The sequence below is a fragment of the Podarcis liolepis genome, assembly GCF_965112155.1.
Source record: "Podarcis liolepis genome assembly, chromosome: 17".
Lineage (NCBI taxonomy): Eukaryota > Metazoa > Chordata > Lepidosauria > Squamata > Lacertidae > Podarcis > Podarcis liolepis.
In genome coordinates this window covers 13355474-13378196 of record NC_139571.1, presented here as the reverse complement: position 1 = coordinate 13378196, position 22723 = coordinate 13355474, and the positions used below count along the sequence as shown (strand labels likewise).

The 22723-nt window shown below is 45.9% G+C and overlaps 2 long non-coding RNA genes across 2 annotated transcripts in view; one reads left to right on the top strand and one right to left on the bottom strand.

The window, feature by feature from the left end:
* LOC310697133 overlaps nt 1-22723 on the bottom strand; it is a 237521-nt gene that overhangs the window by 122225 nt on the left and 92573 nt on the right. The window lies entirely within an intron of this gene.
* On the top strand, nt 1362-2299 carry LOC310696654. The gene is made up of 2 exons (XR_014520677.1): nt 1362-1594; nt 2039-2299. It is a non-coding gene; the product is annotated as an uncharacterized lncRNA (long non-coding RNA).

Genomic DNA, 22723 nt, shown 5'->3' with positions numbered 1-22723 from the left:
AAAGTTCCATGATTACCAGGGAGTAACGGGTTGGTGGCAGCGGGTAAGCGAGCACAGTGGTGGCACAGGGATCAATAGACCGTTAAACGTCCAGGGACCCTGTGTGATCGCCACACACAGCTATTCAGTCAGGCAGTTAACCAAGTTGTGTGTTTCTTCCCCTTTAAAAGGGAGGGAGCAGGAAGATGGCACAACACAGGACTTTGCATCGACCGGCCTCTGGGCGGAGCATGTTGCATGTCACAGCAGACCACACTGTGTGCCTGATGGGATGGGAACCCAGTCCTCTATCGCAAGATCGTTGCTGCCTAGGAAAGAAACAGAACCAGGCTGTAATTAATGTTCTTAAAGCTGAGTTGTCTAAAGAAAAGCCTTATCTGAATTTTGCATACAGGAGGACTGAAGAGTTCGTGACAGTGGGTTTCTCCATATGATTTCCTGAATTCTGTTCCCCCCACCCCCAAATGAACATAGAAATAGTCAGTGCGCCACGTCGCTCTTTGGAATATTAGGAAAGCGCCCACTTCACCGCCTCTGAAAGATCAACAAATTATTTACAAAATGTTTGTTTAGCTACCGTTTGCTTTTGATTTTGCAGCTGCTCGAAAGGGTTGCTTTCAAATCAGCAGCAACATCATAAAACGGGAAGCAGAACATTAAAAAGAGGGGGGGGGGATATCTATTGAAACCTAATACTCTTCCTGACAGTCGCCTTTTATGTCTGTGCTTTCCTTTTTGTCAATTATTCATAGATGACGTGAGGGGACAATTTATAAACAATGAAATATATATGAATCGCTGTAAAGGTAGATCTCCGAGAAAGACAAAGAACTCAGCGTTTCATCGGGTCTTCTTTGAAATACAGCATTAGTTCAAGGCAGAGAACTGATCAAGTCAACAGCTTGATCTGCAAACCAGAGAGATGGCTTGACTATGGGCCAGGCAAAAGCTACAGTCAGGCAAAGAATCATAGACACCGAGAGACAACAGGACTGCACAAGATGCCCCGACTATAAAATTGGAGAAATCGAGAGATACCGTATTTTCCGCTCTATAAGATGCACCAGACCACAAGACGCACCTAGTTTTTGGAGGAGGAAATCAAGAAAAAAAATATTCTGAATCTCAGAAGCCAGAACAGCAAGAGGGATCGCTGCGCAGTGAAATCAGCAATCCCTCTTGTTGTTCTGGCTTCTGGGATAGCTGCGCAGCCTGCATTCGCTCCATAAGACGCACACACATTTCCCCTTACTTTTTAGGAGGGAAAAAGTGAATCTTATACAGCAAAAAATACGGTATATAGCCGCACCGGCAGCATATCTCTTCTTTCTCTTATCTAAAAATGCAAGAAGGGCCTTTACACTCGCAAGAAGCTGGGCTCTGCCCTCGCCGGTCCTGGAAGGAGCCTTTTAAAAAGTCCCATACGCTCATTGACTTTGCGTCTGTTCATTGGGAGAGATAGGAAGCCCAGAACACTTGTTCTTTAGATGTCCCTTTTATGAAGAGGCACGTAGTAAGACCATTGATCCCCTACTGGTGAGGCTCTCCGACCTCCTGCAAAAGCAAAAATTCAACCTTTTCCCGTTAGGTAAATGTAAAGGGAATTGGGGGTTGCTTGTGCGTAGAGGGTGCTGATGCTCTATGGCAACGTTCCCTGGCTAAAACTTTCCCTGGCTGAACAGCCCTTTCTCCATGGCTGTGTCAGTCACTGGCAGAATCCGTCAGTGGGCATTTCCTGAACTTCTTCCAACATAAAAATTCCTTGACGCCAAGTCTCCGCCTAGCCTCCCTGCGCGGAAGTCTTCTGCGCAGAGTGGGCGTGGCCAGCGGAGGTCCTGGACTCTCCCCGCTGGTCTCTGTGGAAGAGTCTTGGAGCCATCTCTCCAAAGTCCTTCCCTGCTCCCCTTTCTCCCAGGTGTCCCGCTGATTTCCTTCCCCAAAGGAAGTGTTCTCTCTCCCTCTGCTGGTCCCTTCTCCCGCATCGTTGGGGAGCCTTACCTCCACTCTTGGCTCCGATGGCAGTTCCCTGACAGTAAAGATCAGAAGACGACCTGGATGGTCACCAGATTCTGTGTACAGATCTGTAGGCGCAGACCATCTCCCAACTCAAACTAGTTCACTATGAAAATCCCCAAACTCAGTTCCATGGGTGACTCTGGGTCAACTCCCTGCGATAGTTTATTGTTGTACATTGTTTTTAAATTTATTGTTGTACATTGTTTTAATTGTCTGTTTTTCTTCTGTGACTGTACCCCCAAGTGTGTTTTATAAACGGGTCTCCCACCGTAATAAATTATCTATCTTGAACTGAGATGGCTTGACTTGGATTTGAGAGCTACTCTCCGGTAAGTGTGACTAGAATTGCAGCCTAAGACTGTGTACACATGACATTTTATGTTAGAATCAATGGACACCCAGTACTTGTTTTTTTCTGCTCACCATCTAGATCTGTTGCATTTCCTTTTGCCCTGAAAGAGCTCTTCTTTGTTTCCAATTAATTTTTATTAATTTTCCAAATTTTAAACAAATTCACAACAAACCAATTCAAATCTAACACCAATTTAACAATTAATTTTCTGCTCTCCCCCCACCCACCCACCAAGAGCTCATCTGGTTTCATTATGAAAATGAAAGCACATTTGCAGTTTGATTCTGAGTTACCCCAGAATGTGTCCATTTGAAAACAGATGAAAACAGATGCAGATGATCCTGGAAATGGTGTGTGTTTGTGTGTGTTATCCACACTTGCCCACCAACATTGTGGGTCAGATTCATTTGAAACTACAAACCCGCTTCCGGACGGGGTGCCCAGTCAGGCAGACGAAGACCCCCCAGGAAAAAGAAGAAAGAAAAGGTCCCACGAGAGCCAATTTCCTGGCAGACACATCTAGAGTAGCATCTAATTGAGAGCAGTCAGAGCATCCCAGGTTCCCTTCCTTCCCAACACTCACCAGGCACCGAAACACAACAAGTCTCCCCTGAGCAGTGATAGGAGATCTGCGACACCTCAAGCAGAAAGGCTGACAGCCCAGCTAGATCAAGGCCCAGGAATCAGGCAACTGAATTAATTGAGACAAAGTGGGGCAGCTTCCCTCCCCTCTCTGAACAAAGGAGCTGCAATGTTTGAGATCTCCGAAAGAAGCGTTTGGACTGACAAGGCCATGGGTAGGCAAACGTAAGGCCCGGGGGCTGGATCTGGCCCAATTGTCTTCTAAATCTGCGAACAGGAATCGTGTGTTTTTACATGAGTAGAATGTGTGCTTTTCTTTAAAATGCATCTCTTGGTTATTTGTGGGGCATAGGAATTCGTTCATTTTCCCCCCTTCAAAATATAGTCCAGCCCCCACAACGTCTGAGGGACAGTGGACCGGCCCATGGCTGGAAAAGGTTGCTGACTCCTGGACAAGGGGAGGCCTGGGAGCAAAGTCACCCCCTTTTCTTGCAAAGGTAGATTCCCTTCTGTGATTCTCAGCCTTCTCCACATTCCTGCCTGCCTCTCCTTCCTGCCGGATGCCCACTCTCTGAAAGCATCGGGTGGCTTTGAGCCTTCAACCCAACCTGTAGTCATCTGGAGCTGTCTGAGCCCAACACAAATGAGGCCCCGATCCCTCCAAATAGGCCCAGTTTCTCTGGGGGTTCAGGCTTTGGTTGCATTCATCTCACAGCTCTACCATTGATGTGACTGGGCTTTAAATCTGTGCAGTGCAGAAAATAAGCAGTGCTTGGTATTTATGTAGTGACCAGTTGGAAAGCTGTGCCTGGCTTTTATATTGTTTGCAATTATTTTAAGAACTAGAATACAAACTGCTGCCCCCCAGTTAGGAAGCCACATCCAGGGAAATCATAGGCAGACACCCCCAGAGTCATTCTTGGCTCTTCTTTGCACTGGGCGAGCATACTCTCTTGTGGTGGGAAGATGCATATTGAGGAGGGAAAGAACAGGCTCTAGGCAACAAGAGATGTAGATTTTGAGTACCACTCCAGGCGTGGAAGGACAACCACAGTTTCATGTCTGGCAGAGGCAAGGATTCTGCTTTGAAGAAATCCCTTACATCTGTCAATCTCAAAGTGTGATAGACTCCAGAGTATACATTAGTCTTTCTGAAGGGGCAAATTAGTGCCAGCATCAGTCAGAAAAGGTGGGTTCACGTTCAGTTTCACTCTGTATGTCACACATTGCCATCAATCAGGGGTGGGGAATTGTGATGTGCTGTTGGGTTGCATCTCCAATCTTCCCTGACCAGTGATGATGCTGGCTGGGGCTGATGGGAGTTGGAGTCCAACAACTTATGGAGAGCTACAGGTTCCTCCTGCCCCATCCATGTCTCCCAGATCCACCATCTGAGGCATCCACCTCCTCTGCCTAATGGTAGGGCCCTCTACAAACCCCATGTCCCATGTATCAATTACTCAGATTGTGGGGCGCTGCGAAATGTGGGGGTTTTCACTGCAAAAACATTGCAAAACTCTGGCATGGGTTTGGAGGAGATTCCAAATTATCGGGTTCTTAGTTACCGTATTTTTCGCTCTATAACACGCACCCGACCATAACACGCACGTAGTTTTTAGAGGAGGAAAATCCGTAGGCATGCCACCCGTAGGCATTCCCTCCATAACACGCACAGACATTTCCCCTTACTTTTTAGGAGGAAAAAAGTGAGTGTTATGGTGCAAAAAATACGGTAATTTGCCTCCTGGCCTGGCCTACATCCCAACCAAAACACAGTTCAGAGCTATGGCTTCTCCCAAAGCTTTCTTCCCTGATGAAGATACCAATATAAATGCATAGTGTGCTGAATTTGAATGAACATTGTCCCTCCGCCCTTTTCTCCAAGAAGCCCCTGGGCATTACAGTGGTACCTCGGGTTACACACACTTCAGGTTACATACGCTTCAGGTTAAAGACTCTGCTAACCCAGAAATAGTACCTCGGATTAAGAACTTCGCTTCAGGATGAGAACAGAAATTGTGCTCTGGCCACACAGTGGCAGCGGGAGGCCCCATTAGCTAAAGTGGTGCTTCAGGTTAGGAACAGTTTCAGGTTAAGAACAGACCTCCGGAACGAATTAAGTACTTAACGCGAGGTACCACTGTACATGCAAATTTCCCATGGGATAATAAGCGATTAAGAGCATCACTTCTCAGAAAATAGCAAGGTGCTATCTAGCAGTGCTGAGGTCCCTCAGCAGCCCCAGTGAGCGACTCAAGTTCTTTTGTTTTTAATTATGCTGACAAAAAGGGACAAGCTCTTTTGGGCAACAGCAAGCGGTGGCACTGAGAGTGGGAAGCTCTCTCTTGATCCTGCCAGCTGGACAGAGGAAGACTGGCATAAGTCGGCCGTCATAAGCCTCTCACACTTCCCATCCGACACAAAGCAAACAGTGCGGAAGAGAAAAGAGCGCCCTTTGTGCCTGATGAAAATATTTGTGTAACGATGGGCCCCTGCCATGTTGTTGTCAGCCATACCGAAACGCTTGTTCCCTGCTGAATGCTTAAAATGGTCGCTTTGTCGGCTGCTGTAATGGATGACAGGGAAGCACAGAGAATTATGTTGTACCCTGCTAGCGCTGAATTTTTGGAATGTGTCTCTCTTTCTTCTTGTACATTAAGAGAGCTTGAATTCACCATCTCATTTGACAACCCACACAATGCCTGAAAAATACATGGTCTCAGGATTCTGCCATACTGGGAGAATTAAATTTCCCTGGCCTTTTGTCTCTCTCCCATGTAAGAAATGCGGAAAAAGCTTGAGGAACATTTTATAATTTAATATATATATAAGATAGCACAGAATACTTGCCATTTCCCTTGGCAATTATCTGTGGTGTTATTCGGGACCCAGCAAAGCATGACTGCAGCAGATCCATATGTTTGAATCTGAGCTGCCCCAAGCCTCTATATAGGTCCTGTGCCCCCTTGGTCTCTGGCTGCCCTCTGTGACAAGGGGATGCCGGAGTAGATGGACTTGTGGCCTGAGACAAGGAGTGAGAGTCTGTTTTAATGACCAGGGGGCAGGGGGCTAAAGCATTGCTTGCCAGCAGCAGCAGATCTCCCCACAATCTGAAGCCAAGGGACTTATCTCTCCTGCAGATACAAGAATGGGTGCGGAGTAGAGAAGTTGAGGAGAGAAGGATGCTGGGGACATAAGGACATAAGGAGAGCTCTCCTGGGTCAGGGCAATGAGCCATCTAGTCTGGGATACTGTTCTCACAATGGTCAACCAGATGCCTATGGGAAGCTCTGTAGCAGAGCATGAGTACAGCAGCATTCATCCCACTTACGATTCCTAGGAACTGGTATGAAGAGGAATACTGCCTCCAATAGTGGAATGAGAACACAGGTGATACACACACACACACACACACACACACACACACACCTGGTTGGAGAAGGTGGATAAGGACTGATAAGGACTGGCTGCCATCTCGTGAAGGTGTCACAAGCATTCTGAGATGCTGCCAGAGCCCCTACACCACTTTCCCAAAACCCAGTAAGTGAGGAAACCTGCTGGGGGGAGAGCAGTGAAGTCTGGGTGTGTTTCTCCACTCTGCATTTATTTATTTATCCCCCCTCCCTTCCTGGCAAAGCTGTAATCGTGTAAAAGCAGGGCAAGTTGTGGGTTCACTGCACTCTGTCTCCAGGACCTGTCCAGGGTCCTGAAGGATCTCTCTCTGCACACTCTTGCCTTTGGGATCTTGTCCTTTGTTCCACTCCCTGATGGTCATTCTCCCTGCTCTGGCTATCTGTTCTGGACCCCCCTGGGCTCCTTCATGTTCCTCTAGATCATGGGTAGACAACCTAAGGCCTGGGGGCCGGATGTGGCCCCTATCGCCTTCTAAATCTGGCCTGCGGCGGTCCGGGAATCAGTGTGTTTTTACATGACTATAATGTGTCCTTTTATTTAAAATGCATCTCTGGGTTATTTGTGGGGCATAGGAATTCATTCATTTTTATTTTATTTTTTCAAAATATAGTCCGGCCGTCCACAAGTTATGAGGGACAGTGGACCGGCCGCCTGCTGAAAAAGTTTGATAACCCCTGCAAGTCTAGATCTCACCAGGGACTCATCCCTCACACAAAGCTACCAGGCATCAGCAACAGCTAGTGGTGTGTGACCAAGGAAGCAACTCTTTGTGTAATCCTATTCCTATGTTCTAGGACGCGGGTGGTGCTGTGGGTTAAACCACAGAGCCTAGAACTTGCCGATCAGAAGGTCGGCGGTTCGAATCCCCACGACGGGGTGAGCTCCCATTGCTCGGTCCCTGCTCCTGCCAACCTAGGACGTCAAAGTGCAAGTAGATAAATAGGTACCACTCTGGCGGGAAGGTAAATGGAATTTCCATGCGCTGCTCTGGTTCGCCAGGAAGCGGCTTAGTCATGCTGGCCACGTGACCCAGAAGCTGTACACCGGCTCCCTCAGCCAGTAAAGCGAGATGAGCACTGCAACCCCAGAGTTGGTCACGACTTGACCTAATGGTCAGGGGTCCCTTTACCTTTATCTTTATTCCTCTGCTCTGGTTCTGGGTACTGTGGATTTTCAATGTGTAATAGTTGTATATAAGTATAGCGTCTGAAATATCGTATTGGCCCCAAAATAAACCACACCCAAATATAAGCCGCACCTTTAAAATTGGAGGGCAGGGGGGAGGAAAAAAGACTGATCATAGACTTAGAGGACTCAGTCCCTTGGGGAGTTGGGCAACCCCCCCCCCTTAGAGAATTGCATGTGCCACAACAATTGAACTATGCCCAGGAAGATGCAGGAAGACATTACACAAAGCCCCTTCAAAGGGGAGGTATAACAGCAAGCTCATGGCAGTGAGCATCAGGAAAATGAGAGGTCTGTGCAGTTGCTGAGAAACACCTGAAAAGGTAAGCAAACAAAAGTGAGGAGAGGAAGACAAGAAGAGATGCTGCGAGATTTGGAGATAAAATGAAAAGGAATGGAAATGTGCTCCACAAATTTCCACCAAGCCCTTACTCTCCCACCGATTTTCTGCACAAACCACCGCTTATGCAAAAATATCAATTATGGAATTCAGAAAATGGCAAATGGTTAGTTTAAAACAAGTGAAGACATTTCGTTTTGGACATCTGTGCATTAAACCGCAGCGCTGCTTCTTCCACTTCAATTTGAGGCTTTGTTCATGCTTGGAAAATACCAGTGGAAAAAGAAACGCATTTCGGCTTGAAATGAAGAGCAGCGATGTGGCTTTGCATTCTGAATTAGGTTTCGGGACTTCAAAGGGTTCCAGAAAAGATACTCAGTGGCAGCTAATCGAAAATGACTGATAAATTTGCAACCTAATTGGAACACGTCAAAAGTTCGGCAGCGACTGTGTCTTTTCCCCACATGTTCTACAGTTCTGCCCTCACTTGGTAGAAGCAGCAGGGTCAACAATGGGAAAATGCTGTGAAGGAAAGCAATTTGTAATGATGAAACTTGTTTCCTGGGCCGCAGGAATGAATCAGCTTCCATTCCATGATTCATTCCCATTCTGACCTAACTTTCACCTTTACAATGAAAAACATTCAAACTTGAACCTGACAGGGGCTTTCTCAGTTGCTGATTGGCACAAAACTGGGAGTGTGCTAGTCAGGTAAGTGATGGAACTACCTGCCTCATGATATTAGGCAGACACCATCATTCAGTTCATTTAGATGCCTACTGAAAAGGTTTTTTTTTTTTCCAGTGGGTCTGTTCAGACACCTGACTGGTTAAATGTTTTATTATGTTTCATTGTTTTCAGACATTTTAAATAATAAATATGTTTTTTCTTTTATTTTTTTAATTGTATCTTTATTTACGGGGGGGGGGGATAAAAAAATTGATGACTAAACAGATAATGGGGAGATTGCAACTTGTCAAGTGCAGGGTTGTGAACTGGTAGATGCTTTGTGCTAACTCCATTAGGCTGCAGTCTGCGATTTGGCCTAGCAGCATGTGCCCAGGGAACAAGGGCTCTCGGACCACGTTCACACCATACATTGAAAGCACTACGATGCCGCTTTAAAATGTCATGGTTTCCTGCAAAGGATTCTGGGAGCTGTAGTTTGTTGAGGGTGCTGAGAGTAGTTAGAAGACCCATAACCCTCTCCCAGAACTACAATTCCCAGAGAAAAGGGATTGATCATTAAATCACCCTTGGAATTGTAGCTCTGGGGAGGGAAAAGGGGTTTGCTAGCGATATTCGACAAGAGTCGGGGTGAGTAGACAGTGAAAAAACATGCTGCTCTTCTTGGCCCTGGTTGGATGATCATGACTTGGCTTTCTAAGCTGAAATGTGTCCGTATGTGTCGCTCCTTTGCTCCCTGTGTGGTTTGTTCTATTAAGTCTCTAGTTAGCCACAGTTTCCCATTTCTAGAATAAGGAGGGATCTTAAACCGCAGTTTGAAGCTGCTTCAATATCATAGCTTCCTCCAAACTTGCTAATTATCATTTCTTGGTTTAATGAAATGGGAAACTATGGCTAATGAGAAGCCTTCTGGTTTACTTGCGATTCACATGAAGGAATGAGCAAAGGAAGACTCAGGTATAACTTGGCTTACAATAATCCAAACAGGCGCACTATGCCTGACAAACCTTTCTCAGCCAAATGAATTGAAGCAGATAATTCTGTGCATCCAAAAGAAGTGGGTTAAAAAATCAGCGTGAAAAGGCAGAGAAAACATCCAGAAAGGAAAGGCCATTATTAGCAGTTGATGTACTATAGAAGACTGTGTTGCTCTTATATTCTGGCCCTTGCGCCTTTAGGGCGTTTTCCTCAACATCATTTTAGCACTAACAAGTCATCTATCATCCCTATTCATCAGAGGAGGCCAGAAATAAAACGAGGTCACCCGGTTTCTAAAAGGCAGTTATCCCCCAAAGTACTTGAGGCTGCCAAGAGCGCGGCTGGCAGACCTTCTTACTAGAAATACTTCTATCACCATTCCGTCATGCAGCCTGGAGGCCTCTGCTAAAGCCCCTCTCCCCATCCACAGTTGCAATTTTATAAAAAGCGAATTGCTCCTGCTATACTTTACATTGCTATCGGTTGATTGGTAATGTTCAGACTTAGACGCAGGGGCAAAAGTGGTGGAGGAAAAGCATGCGAGGAAATAAGTAACGTTGCCTCAAGCCAGAAATAAGAACAGCATTTAAAGAGCTGCTTCAACTGAGCAGGCCGTTTTGCATTTAGATGTCTAAATAAATAAGTAATTTTGAAAGTAGCAAAAGGTACCAATACTCTTTTATGGCATCTTTGAAAGTGATGGCACTGTGTCAAATCTTTCTAGTATTCTGACCGAGTAGCCCCAAGAGCTGCTAGACAACAAAAACAAGAAAACGGTTATTGTTGCTGTTGACAATAAAGTAATTATATTTGGCAAGGTAAACTACAGATATCATCTGGCTTCCAAAGAAGCTCTGACCTTTGGGGCATCAACTGCGTTCCATAACACACAACACTTTTGCACGAACAAGAATATAAGCTGCCTCATCCGCCACCATCTTCAGCACCAAGCAAAAACATGTTGTATTGGCAGATCTCCTGCTGTCAAGCACACATTCTGTCCTCTCCAAAGCCAGCTCCAATAATTAAAGGTTTCTTCTTCTGAAGGCAGGGGATTAAAAGAAAGGAAAAGCAAAAGTTCGGTCTGTCAAGGACAGTATTTTTGAAGGTGAAAGGCAAAACATTCCATTCGGTGCCTTCCGTTACAGATAAATGTTTGTTTTTCAGGTAGATTCAAGGTAGTGCTAAAGAATGTGGAAGCAACAAAGCTTTTTGTCTGATGCCTGAATTAGCTTCAACATGTACTTTCTGAAATGAGGATATACAGTTCAGAGTTTTGAAGAATCTCCATTAGAAAGACGATGAGAATTTGATTTATTACATTACTTAGTAACTTTATTCAAAAAAAGGTCTCAAAACAACTTAACAAGAAATAATATGGAATCGTAGACTCATAGAATGGTAGAGTTGGAAGGGACCCCCAAGGATTTTCTAGTCCAACCCTCTGCAACACAGGAAACTCAACTCAACAAAAGCATCCATGACAGAGGGCCATCCAACGTCTGCTTCAAAATCTCCAAGGAAGGAGAGTCCGCCACCTCTTGTAGAATATTGTTCCACTGTCAAACAGCTCTTACTGTCAGAAAGTTATTCTGTATGTTTAGTTGGAATCTCCTTTCTTGTAACTTGAAGCCATTGGTTCATGTCTTGCCCTCCAGAGCATGAGAAAACAAGTTTCCATGTGACAACACTTGAGATATTTGAAGATGGATATCATATATCCTCTCACAGTTTCCTCTTTTCCAGGCTAAACAGACCCAGCTCCTTCAACCGTTCCTCATCAGGCTTGGTTTCCAGACCCTTGATCTTCTTGGTCGCCCTCCTCTGCACACCTTCCAGATTGTCAACATCCTTCTTAAGTTGTGGTGCCCAGAACTGGACACAGTATTCCAGGTGACAAGGGCAGAACAGAGTGGGACTATGACTCCCCTTGATTGGGACACTATAATTCTCTTGATGCAACCTGGAAAAGCAGGAGGAGTTAAAATCAAGAACTTTAAAACAACGTACAATACAAAATACCTGAAATTCTCATCCAATAATGTAATAATAAAGTCAAGTCCAACCACCCGGGGCAGCAAACAGGGATGCAACACCCGTGCTCAGGGCCCAGGCTGATTCATATGGGGAGAAGCAGTCTTTGAGGAAGTGCAATCCTGAGCCACGTAAGGCTTCACAGCGCAGAAGCAACACTTTGAATGATCATGTCAAATATTTAAGTAATGGATTTGACCCAGTGAACTTCATAGCCAAGTGGGGATTTGAACCGTGGTTCTTCAAGGTCTCAGTCCAGCACTCTCGCCACTACTCTAAAGGGATTCTCATATAGGTGTCCTTTTTTATAATAGCAGCTGTAATAGCTACAATAATTGTCAATATTAATGACTCAATCCCTATGAGAAGGCAGAAAAAGGTCCAATTAGGTAGGCCTCAAAGCTGGGCAAAGCAGAAAGTTGAGGCCAAGAATTCTCTTTCACTGACTTTGTGTCTTCCACTTAGCTGAAATAAAATAATAATACTTCGCTATCATCTTTACCTCTCTTTTTTTAGTGATATGGAAACAACATTGTTTCTGAGATGGAGCCCTTACATAAAACTGATGTCATGACATGATCTGGAAATGGCAATGTTTATCATTAGGGTTTCTTTTTAATATATATATGAGGGATGTGGGTGGCGCTGTGGGTTAGACCACAGAGCCTAGGACTTGCCGATCAGAAGGTGGGGGGTTCGAATTCCCGCGACGGGGTGAGCTCCCGTTGCTCGGTCCCTGCTCCTGCCAACCTAGCAGTTTGAAAGCACATCAACGTGCAAGTAGGTAAATAGGTACCACTCCGGCGGGAAGGTAAACGGCATTTCCGTGCGCTGCTCTGGTTCGCCAGAAGCGGCTTAGTCATGCTGGTCACATGACCCAGAAGCTGTATGCCGGCTCCCTCGGCCTATAGAGCGAGATGAGCGCCGCAACCCGAGTCATCCACAACTGGACCTAATGGTCAGGGGTCCCTTTACCTACACACACACACACACACACACACACACACAAATAGTTGGGCTTGTGAAGGGTATTGGATTCAGACAGCAGGAAGATGAACTCACACAACAAATAAGCAACACAAAGCGAAGGTAAGCCTCCATCCATTTGCCCTGCTAGCACAGTCCCACTCTAAAGTACCCCCTAGTCATTCTTTGTCCTTGGTCTTCAAGACGGTATTCTCTCAAAGGAGCTTTCGTACACCAGCAAATGGGCTGAAGCTACCAGAGGTCAGTGAGCAGACATCTGGCCTTAAGAACTCAGAGCTGTTGGTTTTGACCTCTGGAGGGGAAGGCTCCATGAATCATCCAATTTACTCCAGTCAGTCAGGGCTATTAAGTGGGAAATGTTGAATGAAGCTTCTGCGGCCCACTTGCTAAAGACTTGAGATGACACTGGGCATGAACCTATTGTGTCTATGGATTTTGATGTGTGTGACACTCTCCACCACATATAAAATTTGTAATTAATTAATTTTGTATACTGCCCTATACCCGTGGACCTCAGGGCAGTTCACAACATAAATTTACAAAATACAGACTTGAAGAACCCTTTTTCTAGAAACAAAGATTGTGGATTAAAAAATTAACATTTGGCACCCGGGTGATCCAGACTCAATGCTCAGAACAGCTGACTGTTGCAACATACAATATAATAATGCAAATTGAACAGATCTGCATAACTTTTACTATGTTGAATTAATTAGTCTGCATTTCTAAAAGCTATTATTTAGCCTGATTTTGATCATTGTAGGGAGAGGCTAGGGACTAAAGAGAGTGCTGAGGTTCTGCCCCGACCATGGGAAATCTTGCTCAGAGCTCATCCACAATTCCGCTCGTCGCACAGATCCAAGTGGTTTTCTGTTTGCCCCACCTCTTTCCCCAGGAAAACCTGCTCTTTAGTGCTATATCAGCACAAACATCAACCAGTGGAAAACCCGACTGACTTGTGCTTCGATTTAGTGGGAAAGTTGGGGTTTTCCCAGGGAAAAGTTACCTTTCTAGCTTCCATAAATTCACCAGATAAGTTATGTGATAGGAATTTTGAGGTCTGCTTACAACAGTTACAAAACATAAGGCAGTGATCATAAGAGCTAGAAGCTTGCTGGGAAAGAATAAAGCAGGTGTTTCCTGTGATTTCAATTCTGCACCTAAAATGCTTCTTTCTTGTTTCATGGCGCCATGGAATTGTGACATACATACATATATTTCTTCTTCTTCTTTGGCGATCACTCATAGCCGAATAAGGTTGTCTTCCATAAACACGGTTTTAACAATGAGTTCATAAGTAACTGTGGAGGCCAATTCGGGATCCACATGTCCTTCCATGGTGGGGACATTCATTTCTGGGTGGGAGTTGATCACGGTGTGGATTTGCCAAGTGTGCCTTCCTCTTAGCCTTTTTCTCCCATGCATCCTTAGAGTGTCTTCAAAGCCCATGACACCTTTGGTAAAGGCTGTTCTCCAATTGGAGCCCTTGCAGGCCAGTGTTTCCCAGTTGTTTACCTCACCAGCAGTAAATCTAAAGATGACAGGCTTCCTTTACATCTCATGCTTCCCATTACCACTTCAGGTAATATGACTGACAATGCAATCCTATCCATCCCTACTCAGATCATATCCTTCTGATCACTGAGGCTTCCTGCCTGGTGAATGGATCTGGACTTGCAACCTGAAGTCCCAAGTTCTTTTTATGAGAATAAATGGGATCTGTGAACATGGACCCCAGATGTACACTAGCAGCTCAGCACTATGGATTCCAGGCAATGGCCTGTTGGTCTTTCTTTCAGTATTTATCACTTCCTCCTCCTGGCAGAGTTGTGTTCAAGGAACCTGGTTTTTCAACTCTTTGGAAAACTTTCTCTAAACATTAGCCATACTTGGCTCCATGTGCAATACGATAAAACTGACTATAGGTCCCCCTGCAATCAGCCCAGTTAAATAGCCATACAGATTGCCCCTTTTCCTGTTCTGTGAATCCTGAGCCGTCTTCTGCATTTCTTGGGAGAAAGAGACTGTTAAGTAAATTCCCCTTCTCCAGTCTCACAGTTGCTATGTGATCTCTGTCTGCTTCCAATCCACTTGACAAACAGTCTCCTTGAGAGTTTGGACTGCATTTGCATGAGCAAACAGACTTAACAAAAGTACTAATGAGCTGTGAATGTATTGTGTCAGGGACTTCTCATGATTTGCCAATGCCCCTTCCTCTGAAAGGAACTTCTTGGTGTGTGCCTACAAGCACGCACACACGCAGGGCAAATTGTTTGCATACAATTTTCCAGAGTAAATAAAGGCCACAGAGAACTCCCCCTGGCCAATCCCCTTTTATATCATTGGAAAGATTCCATGTAATCCTTCTGGGGATGAATGGTGGATTCTGGAAATGCTGCTGTGCTTCCTGGATATCACCCTACATAGGTGGATGTCAGCAGGGACAAAATGCCCAAAATGCAGTTGTGTGTTTTCCAATTGTTTTGTATAATCCATCTGTTGATGAAACCAGCCTGTCATTTATCAAGGCCTTTTTGTGTGCGCCTGTTTCCAAACAGCTGCATGCATGGCTGTGATTTCCTTGTTTATTATTTCCTCCAGCTGATGGAGTGGGATCAAATATCATCGGCCAAACTGTAATGTTTCTCTCCAGCGCTGCATATGCCCATGTTTGCAAGGCTGCTTCACAGAATTGCTGGCCAACTCGTTTTGTTTGTTAATTAGTGGCAACCCCAGCATTCTGGCTAAATTTCCTCCAAGGGTGAATGGCAGGCAGCTGAGTGAAAAATCTCCCTCTGCTTGGTTTGGATGAAATTTGGCACAGATGTAGTTCATTTTTTATGAAAGGATGTTTCAGGCTGCGATATCCAACAGCAGTCCCAGTTGTGCATCAAAAAAACCGCTACTAGATCCTGCAGTCAGGAAATGTTACACAAGCTAGGTCCCACTCCCAAAATTGGCTCTGGGCATGACCTGGTGTTGCTGCTCATGTGCAATCAGTTTCCATAGTGCTGAACAGCTGTTTGGAGAACAGAGGAAAAGAGTCATTCTGGATTTGGAATGGGTATGTACACCAATGAAATCCCCATTGCGGTCACGCTCGCAGTGACTCCTCCCCAGGGAGCAAGGCCTAATCTAAGAAGATGAACAACCTGGACAAGACAGGTGTGGGGATTTAAAGTGAGTACCTCAGGTTAGGGGTCACGAAGAGTCGGACACGACTAAACGACTAAACAACAACAACCTCGGGTTAAGTACTTAATTCGTTCTGGAGATCCGTTCTTAACCTGAAACCATTCTTAACCTGAAGCACCACTTTAGCAAATGGGGCCTCCTGCTGCTGCCATGCCACCCCTGCATGATTTCTGTTCTCATCCTGAAGCAAAGTTCTTAACCCGAGGTACTATTTCTGGGTTAGCAGAGTCTGTAACCTGAAGTGTATGTAACCTGAAGCATATGTAACCAGAGGTACCACTGTACTCAGACTGTCTTGCTCTGGCAGCTGAATTCTATATACGTAAGCAGCTATATAAATACCATATTTTTTGCTCTATAAGACCCACTTTTCCTCTCCTTAAAAGTAAGGGGAAATGTGTGTGCGTCTTATGGAGCGAATGCAGGCTGCACAGCTATCCCAGAAGCCAGAACAGCAAGACGGATTGCTGCTTTCACTGCACGGCGATCCCTCTTGCTTCTGAGATCCCTCTTGCTTCAGAAGCCCTCTGGCTTCTGAGATTTAGAATATTTTTTTTCTTGTTTTCCTCCTCCAAAAACTAGGTGCCTCTTGTGGTCTGGTGCATCTTATAGAGCAAAAAATACTGTATATTTTCTCGCCTCTGCTGTTTCCAGTTGTGAACAAAATGTCATCTACTGTACTGTTCACACTGGGAACAGTGTCCTCTGCGCGCCCCCCCTCTGCTAAGATCTGACTAAGCTCCTTTCTGCAGTTGTTGAGGGCGAGCGAACAGATGGATAGTGTAGAACGGCACACGCTGAACACAAGCGGCTATTTTTTGCCTCTCTTGTCTGTTGCCTTTTCAGCCTGCCTGTATCCAAGGGGACCCAGCTACATTCCAGTCTAGAACAATGATGCAAAAATGATGGTGAGACGAGGGGGACTTCTCTACATGGGAAGAAAGGATCGTTTTGATGAACTAATCCCAGCAATTTTCTTCCCACGCTTCTGAGATATGGCAGCATAAAACACGGCTCACATCGTCTTCAACACGCCTGCAGAGAGGCTGATTAGTCTTACAGATGATAGTCTGTCCTTAAAAAAATAAATAAATAGCATTTTAAATGGCAGGCATCCATCTCTCTCTCTCTCAGTATTATTGTGGGCTTGTGTGAGACGGCGGATATCTTGCTTCTGCTAAACAAATTGAATCGAAACAAAAACTCCATCCAGATTAGTGAGCAGCATTTTACCCTTAGACAACTTCCTGCCTCAGGGCCAAACATCTTTAGAGAAGATCCATGATCAGAGCTCCTATCACTTTCATTGTTTGTCAAAAGCAGTCACAGGGAGGGTTTTGTTTTGTTTTTTAAATGCCTGTCCAGTTCAGCATCCTTTTCTCCCACTGGTCAGTCCAGATGCCGATGGTAAGCCCCCTTGGAGGCAGAAACAGAACACCCCTCTTCCACTCAAGAGGGCCTGCAGAAGTTCTTCAGAGGGGTACTGCCACGGATACTTTTTTTCCTTCAGTTTTTTTATTAATTTTCACAAAATTATAAATAAAGCACACAAACAAACAAACATAAATCACAACCTTATTAAAATTACACTTATTAACATTGTTAAGTGACTTCCTCGCTTCCCCTTGGTTGAATTTCCATGCGTATCCTTTTTACGGCTTTCCAAGTCCTTATTCTTATAAACCTAACTTAGTTCATTAACATCCTTATATCTTTTCAAATCAAAATTGTACATGTTAAACATCACTTAACTTATACAGTGGTGCCTCGCAAGACGAAATTAATTCGTTCTGCAAGTCTCTTCGTCTTGCGAGTTTTTCGTCTTGCGATGCACGGTTTCCCATAGGAATGCATTGAAAATCAATTAATGCGTTCCTATGGAAACCGCCTTCATACCAGGTCCGGGGACAGTCTGTCCTCGACCTCTTCTGAAGGCTGGTGGGGGGGGGGACAAGGGCTTTTCTTCCCACCCCCAGCATTTTAAAAAACCCTGGGACAGCGGAGGACTTCTCCGCTGTCCGGGGCGATCTTAAAATGCTGGCGGGCGGCATTTTAAAATCGCCCCGGGACAGCGGAGGACTTCTCCGCTGTCCGGGGCGATTTAAAAGCCCCTGGGAAGGCAGGCAGGGGGGACAAAGACTTTTGCCCCCCGCCAGCCTTCAGAAGAGGTCCAGGACCTCTTCTGAAGGCGGGCGGGGGGCGAAAGTCTTTGCTCCCCCCCCTGCCTTCAAAAGCTGTCCTGGACAGGCTTCGCGGACCTCTCCCGCTGCTTGCGGAGAGTTGCCAGCATGCTGAAGCCTGCGCGCGCTGAGATCAGCGCGCCCAGGCTTCGCGGCCCCGCCGCCCAGCTTCGGAGCATCGTTCCGAAGCTGGGCGACGGGAGGAGGTGTTCCCTCCCCACCGCCCGGCTTCGGAGCATCGTTCCGAAGCCGGGCGATGGGAGGAGGTGTTCCCTCCCCGCCGCCCAGCTTCGGAGCATCGTTCCGAAGCCGGGCAGCGGCGGGAGGTGTTCCCGCCCCGCCGCCCGGCTTCGGAGGAGCCTTCCGAAGCCCGGCGGCAGGTGGAGGTGTTCCCTCCCCGCTGCCCGGCTTCGGAGCATCGTTCCGAAGCCGGGCGGCGGCGGGAGGTGTTACCGCCCCACCGCCCGGCTTCGGAGGAGCCTTCCGAAGCCCGCGGCGGCGGGAGGAGGTGTCCCCGCCCCGCCGCCAGGCTTCGGAGGAGGTCCGAGGACAGTGGGGAACACGCGCTGCGCTTCCCCGCTGTCCTGGAGTTTTCCCTATGGGCTGTCGTCTTGCGAAGCAAGCCCATAGGGAAATTCGTTTGCGAAGCGCCTCCAAAACGGAAAACCCTTTCGTCTAGCGGGTTTTCCGTCTTGCGAGGCGTTCGTCTTGCGGGGTACCACTGTATAAATTCCTAAGCCAATCTGTCACCTGCAAGCTATTTCCAATTAGTTTAACTTAACAAATTTAGCTAAATAATTGTTAAATTGTGTCCATTCTTCCTGATACTCCTCCTTCTTCTGGTCGCAAACTCTTCCATCATCTTCATCTGCCATTCCTCCACCGTTGGTAATTCTTGGGTTTTCCACTTTTTAGCTAGTAAAATACGAGCAGCAGTTGTGACATACAAAAATAATTTAACATCTTTCTTGCCACGGATACTGAAGCATCAAAGCAGTAGTCCATAATGAGTAGTAGGCACTGGTAAAGGTAATATAAAGGACTCCTGGATGGTTAAATCCAGCCAAAGGTGACTATGGGGTTGTGGCACTCATCTCGCTTTCAGGTCAAGGGAGCCAGCGTTTTTCCGCAGACAACTTTCCAGGTCGTGTGGCCGGCAGGACTAAACCGCTTCTGGCACAACGGGACACTGTGATGGAAACCAGAGCACACAAAAATGCCGTTTACCCTCTTGTCGCCGGAGCAGTACCTATTTATCTACTTGCATTGGTGTGCTTTCAAACTGCTAGGCTGGCAGGAGCTGGGATAGAGCAACGGGAGCTCACCCCATCACGGGAATTTGAACCACCGATCTTTCGATCAGCAAGCCCAAGAGGCTCTGTGGTCTAGACCACAGTGCTCCCCGCTCCCCTAGGGCACTGGTACCCCCCATGGGCAAGATAAATATGGGCAACAGTATAAATGTGGACATAGATACTTTAGCTTCAGTTCAGGTGGTAGCAAGAAATTTCACTATCTTGGGGCAATGCAGTATAGATAAGGTCCCATCATACCTTATTGACCTGAATATAAGGCTTATATTCACGACCTTATGCCACCGGCAAAGGGGCGCAGCTCCGTGCCCCCCCCCAGGAAGCAGCCTGGGTATTGTCTTTTTTTCCTTTTCCCTCCTTCAATTTTAAAGGTGCAGCTTATTTGCGGGTGCGGCTTATATTCGGGCCAATACGGTAATAGTTGCACCATGCATGCCAACGACTTGCACCCAGGCGATCTTCTTGCTATACAAGAGGAGCACTGATCCCAGATACGATGCTGCGAGTTTTAGCGCTTGAGAAATGAAACCGGGCCTTGAACTGATAGAAGCTGTCACCTTGTTTTGAATCTGTGTGTGAAGGCAGAGCCAATCTACAAAAGTTAACAACTATGCATATTTGATGCCTTTTTCGTGATGCACTGGGCTGTATCCAGCACTGCAGTTTTGTGGGTGCAGCAGATGTCCGTGTGTACCACAGAACTTCTTTTACCTCTCCTGCCCCCTTTAGCCCCACCATACAACCTCACCGGAGTGAAGCCCAGCCAGATGGGCAGGGTATAAATAATAAATAATAATTATTACCATTGGCTCCAGAGGGTCGGGGGATAGTTCAGAGCAGGGGTGCCAGCTGGAATAAAATATTGGGGAAGTCAAGGAAACCCCTCCCTGCATAATCAATCTCATGATGTGGTGCACAGAGACCATTTGAATGGCAATGCCCATTAACTGAGGGGGGGCTCAAATATTTTATTGGGGGGGCAAATACCCCTCAACCCCCAGGAGTTGGCTTCTATGGTTGAGAGCAGATTTGGGGTTGTGCAGAGAAGAGGAGAGAAGTCCTGTGTTGTGAGTGGAACTCAGTTCACAAAGTGTTGGAGGCAAGCCACTACAGTGGTACCTCAGGTTACATATGCTTCAGGTTACAGACTCCGCTAACCCAGAAATATTACCTCGGGTTGAAAAGTTTGTTTCAGGATGAGAACAGAAATCGTGCTCCGGAGGCGCGGCGGCAGCAGGAGGCCCTATTAGCTAAAGTGTTGCTTCTGGTTAAGAACAGTTTCAGGTTAAGAACGGACCTCCAGAACGAATTAAGTACTTAACCTGAGGTACCACTGTATTTCCTTCTACTTCAAGACAGAAAAGTAGATCACTCAGCTTGTTCTTAAAATACCAACTTGGTCAAAAGTGGGTTACCTTAATTGCCAAAATGCAACATTCTCCAAAACTGGTCTTCATAAACCCCAAGTCCAACAATCTTATACATTTCTTTTAACTTCAGAAGTATTTACCGACCACTGTGAAGTTCCAACATCTGCTGAAGTTCTCCATCAACTGTTCTCTGCTCTCCCCAGAATTCAGCCTCGGAACCTATTTTGTTGTTGAGATCCACCTGCCAAATGGCCTAGTTCTCCTTTAATGTGCATCTAAATTTGTTTATCCTTCTCCTCAGCATCTCATTTCAGTTTGCCACGTCAGGTATGAAAGAATATTCTCTCGAGATCAGCCGCCATCGCAGCTAATTAACCACCCCATCCTCTGCCGGCTGTTTCTGAGATGGATTTTCAACAACCATCGCAAATCTAACTTCCAATCTGATGCTCTTACGTTGGAAGCGACAAAGCTTTTCCGCATCCTCTCTCATTAATTAATTCAAATTGGCTTGGAAATTAGCACTTCGGAAAGGTTTACAAGCTGGCTGAAGGGCCGTAAAACTTACTAGTGATAAACGAGAGTTTTCTGTGAGGACCCATCCAGTCCAATTTAACAGAAATTATGTTAGGCCCTGTTGCCTTGATTAACACGTGCATAATAAGACAAAATGGGGAGGGCAGTGCAGTGGGGGAGAGATGCACCGTCTAATTGGGCAGAGGTCAGTAAACACATGGAAACAAAACAGTGGCACCAAGCAAAAAGACCCGTCTGTGAGGGCTGCAGTCCAAAACCTCAGGAGGGCTCCAGGTTGGCAAACACTGATGCAAGTACTGTATTTTTTGCTCTATAAGACTCACTTTTTCCCTCCTAAAAAGTAAGGGGAAATGTGTGTGCGTCTTATGGAGTGAATGCAGGCTGCGCAGCTATTCCAGAAGCCAGAACAGCAAGAGGGATTGCTGCTTTCACTGCGCAGCGATCCCTCTTGCTGTTCTGGCTTCTGAGATTCAGAATATTTTTTTTCTTGTTTTCCTCCTCCAAAAACTAGGTGCGTCTTGTGGTCTGGTGCGTCTTATAGAGCGAAAAATATGGTATTTTCCTGAAAAGCAGAATGAAAACTCCAGATGTGGCCATACATCTGAATATATTATTTAAATATTTCTGCATTTAAATATTAATGAATAGTAATAGCATCACCACATTATAATGTGGTGATATATTACTAATATACATACAGATGCGTTAATTATTACAAATGTAGCAATTAAGCATTAACACGATAAGCACAAACATCGCCTCTCTCTCAATCCTCCTGAAATCTCAATTCCACCTGGGATAGCGCAACGTGGAATGTGAGGAGGCGGGAGTGGGGAGACCCAGCTGGTCAAAAATTGGTCATGGAAACAAGTGGGTTAGCTCAATTAAAGCCCAATATTCGTCAGCCTCATTTGTGGCAGCTATTTTTGTTCAGCCCCACTGGGAGACGTGAACATCACAGCACCGGAGAGTAGAAAATGTATTCAGCTGCCTGTTCTTGGCCAGCTATGCTAATGCAATCTGCAGCAATAGCTCAGTAACAACGAGCACTAATTAAAGATATTTAAATAAGTAAACAGCCTTTTTATCAAATGAAGCCATGTTAGAGGAGATCCTGAAAAGATTAGAGTGCCTGGGGGATTAATGAAGGGCTGTGCAATCCATTGTCACTGCCTCTGCAATCAAAACCTCCCAGCTAGCGAGAGAATTTTGGGGGTTCCCCAGTTGGGAGGGAATCCCTAGTGGTTAGAGTCATAGGGTCGAAGGGTTATTTGGGGCCATTTGGTTCAATCCCCTGCTTGAAAATGCAGGAAAACCAGAGCTGGAACATCTCCAACAGATGGCTGTCCAGCCATTTATTATATTCTTATTTTTGCTCACGGCTTCTGGAATGCAAAATTGAACATTGAATGGGACCACCAAAAATGCATAAATTAAGCACTTCTTAATACATGTTAGGGAACCTGTATTTTAATCTAGCTTCTGATCCCTTTAATAAGGAATGGTGCCAACTCCATTCCCTCCAGACTTAGCTGGTTTAATTAGGAGTCTCT